Raw genomic sequence first — 3,174 nt, forward strand, 5'->3', positions numbered from 1 at the left:
CACCATCCCGACGCCCGCGGGAACCTGCCGGCTCGTCCCACCCTGCCGGCAGGTCTCTGCAGCCCGGGAGCGGGATGCGGCGCCCGCGGCGGGGAGAGCCGCTCCCGGACACCCCCGTCCTCTCCCTGCCTGGGGAGCAGGTGCATTGCCCCCCCCCCCAGGGCTTTGGGGGTGGCTCTGCAGCAGAGGCACCCGAGGGCAGCGCGGGGACAGGGGGCGGCAGCTCCCAGCGCCCCGAAACGCTGCTCCCCGGAGCACAGAAGCAGCGGGAGCCCGGCGGAGCAAAGGGCCGTGCCGGGCTCCCGACCGGCTCCGGGGGCTGCCGAGCCCGGGGGGGCTGCCGGGCGCAGGCGGTTCRGCCGGGCCGGGCTGAGCCGCGCGGGTGCCTCGCATGAAAGCCCTGCAGCGCCGGAGGGGGAGAGGGAGAGACCAAAACCGCAAGCCAGCGCTGCGGTTTCCAGCTCTCTTCGGCGAGCTGCCGAGGAAGAGGAGGAGGAGGAGGAGGCGCTGGGGGGTGGTCGGAGGAAACGGGGCCGCGCACGCCCCCCCCCCCGCAGCCCCGCATCCGCCGTGYGCGGGGGAAACTGAGGCACRGGGCTCCCGGCGGCGCGCAGGCTCCGGGGGGCTGGTTTCCCTTGCAGCGGGCACGGGCACGGCTCGGGGTTTCTCCGCCCGGAGCGGGGCCGGGGTTAAGGGCATCTCCTGCCCCCGGGGCAGAGGCGCCACGTGCCCGAGCGGCGCTCGTGAGACGGGATGGGGCGAGAGGTGACGGCCGGGCCATGGAGCGGCACCCTCGTCCCGGGGCAGTGCCCGCCACGGCCCCCRCCGGCACCTGCACCCCGGTAGGGTGCAAAGGGGAGGCGGGAGCCTCCTTGCCACCTCGACCCAGCGGCTTCGGGGACCGCGCTCCGGGCAGCCGGACCCAAAACTGATCCGAGAGTGGGGTGCTCAGGACGGGGGCACATCTGCTCTGGGTGCGAGGCGTCCCGGACCCTCGTGCACCCCCCAGGAGGGCTCGCGTGGGCTCCCAGCAGCCCGGGCGGAGGGGACCGCGGCTCCCCGAGGGACGCGCTGCCCTCCCGCGGAGTGGCACGGGGCGGCGGGCGACGCGGCCGCGGGGGCTCGCCGGGCCGAGGGCGGCGGACGGGGACCCCCCCRAGGCCGGCACCTCCGGGAGGCGCTTGCAGCCTCCTGACTCATCGGCAGCCGCCCCCGGAGGGAAGCGGCGCTCTGACTCGGCCGGCGGCAATGAGTAACCGCGGGGCACCCGGCGCTTGAAATTTATCACGTGATTTAGAAAAAAGAGCGAGAAGCCCGCGGGGAGAGTGGGTGGGTGGGTGGCAGGGAGGGAAGGGGGCAGGCCGGCCCCGGCGAGGACACCCGCCGGTGTGCACCCGGGCAGCCCCGCGCAAGCCGGCGCTGCACAGCCCCTGCTCCGAAGGGTTTGGAGCCGCCAAGGCAGCCCGGAGCGGAGCAAGGAGCCGGCTAGTGGCGGGAGCGATGCCGAGAAGGAGGTGGCCCGTGAGAAAGCCCAAAAAGGAGCCTGGGGCTGGGGGATCGGCCTCACCACGGGTGCAAAGAAACCCCCCCGGCTCGCTCCTCCCGCAACCCTTCCCCGGAGGAGCGGCAGGAGCCAGCTCGGCCCCCGGCAGGCGCTGCTCCCCCTTTCCGCCCCCTCCACCGGGCGCGGAGATCGGCTCCCGGCAGAGCGGAACCTATCTGCTTCGCACCATCTCGCCRGCCCTCCGCTCGCACCCTGCCTGGCAGCAGCTGGCTGAGAACTTGCCAGCTCAGCACCCGGGGACGGCACCTCGCCCCGGCGAAGCCGCCGCCACCACCGCTGCCACCGCGCGCGGGCCCCGGCGATGGGCCTCCCCCGCCTCCCTTCTTCCCATTACAGGCCTCCCTGAGGCCGCCCTGCTCTGCCTGCGTGAGGCTGGAGGCCTCCATCAGAACGGGCGCAACTCATCACACAGGTGTTCCCTGCTACGCCAAGCTGGGGGGAAGACAGTGGTTTTTTAAGATAAGCTGAGTTTTGGGGCGTTTATATGCTGTGCCAGTGCCGTGAGCAGTGTGGGGGGTGTCGCGGGGGGGGTTATGCTTTGGAGCGCGGCTGAGGCCGCCCTGGAGCATGAACATCCGCGCCAGGAGGGACAGAATCCCCCTGTGCAAAGCGCGGACCTCTCCTCCGGGCCTGGGATTCACTGTCGACAGCTACTTTGCTGCAGCCAAACTGGGTCACAGCCCCCTCCCTCGTGAGGCACCCGAAAAGGCCTCCCAGCCCGGGGCCCCGCCGAATTTCTCCCCTCTCCTCGGGGCAGGTCGCAGGCTCGTTATCGGGGCGACGTGATTCCCGTTAACGCGTCTCATCGCCAGCAGGTGATGCTCGGCCCRAAGGCGCCTCTGCTCAGCACTGCTCACGGGGGGGGGCTGCTGCCCATCCGTCCAACCATCTGTCCGACACGAGCCTGCTGCCGTCACCCGTTTCAGCACCCATCGGGGACGCTCTGCATGTCCCCGGACCCCTATTCCCCCCCACCCGGGCTCCAGCGCAGGCYGGGCCCATCACCGAGGCGTCGTGCCCCAGGGCATCCCTCCCTGCCCGGGCGCCCCCGAGGCCGGGGCTGGCTGCGGCGGCCGGGCCGTGGCTGCGCCCTGCCTCGCTCCTCGGGGCTCTCCACCCCTCGGCGTTTCGCTTACCCGACACCTCGCTCGCTGTTTGCTTCCTCTGCGGTTTCAACCCCGCTGCGTTTCGCAGCCTCGCGTCTCTCCCGTGCCCGCGCGCGCAATTTTTTCTCGCCCAGCAGCTCCTCGTTGGCGTCGGGCCCCCGCTTCATCCCCTCGCCCCGCTCCCCAGAATAAAGGGGACGAGGTGCCCTGTGCCGGGGTCCCGGCATGGCCCGGCGGGTCCCCACCACCCCCTTTTTATCCCCCCAAACCCCCCCGGTGCCGTTCACCATCCTGGGAAAGTGCTGCAGCAAGAGGCGCCGGTGCAGAGCAGGGATGCTCGGTGCCGCTCCGACCGAGCTGAGGCCGCGCAGGGCTCGTGCTCAGCCTGGCTCCAGCCCTGAAGACCCCGAGCTTTCCCAGGATGCTGGGCAAGTTCCGGGCAGGATTTTCCCAGGGTGTGAGAGGAGGGAGGCGAAGGGCCCCCACCCTGCCGGGTGCTGGCAG

Source organism: Apteryx rowi, unplaced genomic scaffold (assembly GCF_003343035.1).
Source record: "Apteryx rowi isolate R43461 unplaced genomic scaffold, aptRow1 scaffold_354, whole genome shotgun sequence".
In the NCBI taxonomy this organism is placed as follows: Eukaryota; Metazoa; Chordata; class Aves; order Apterygiformes; family Apterygidae; genus Apteryx; species Apteryx rowi.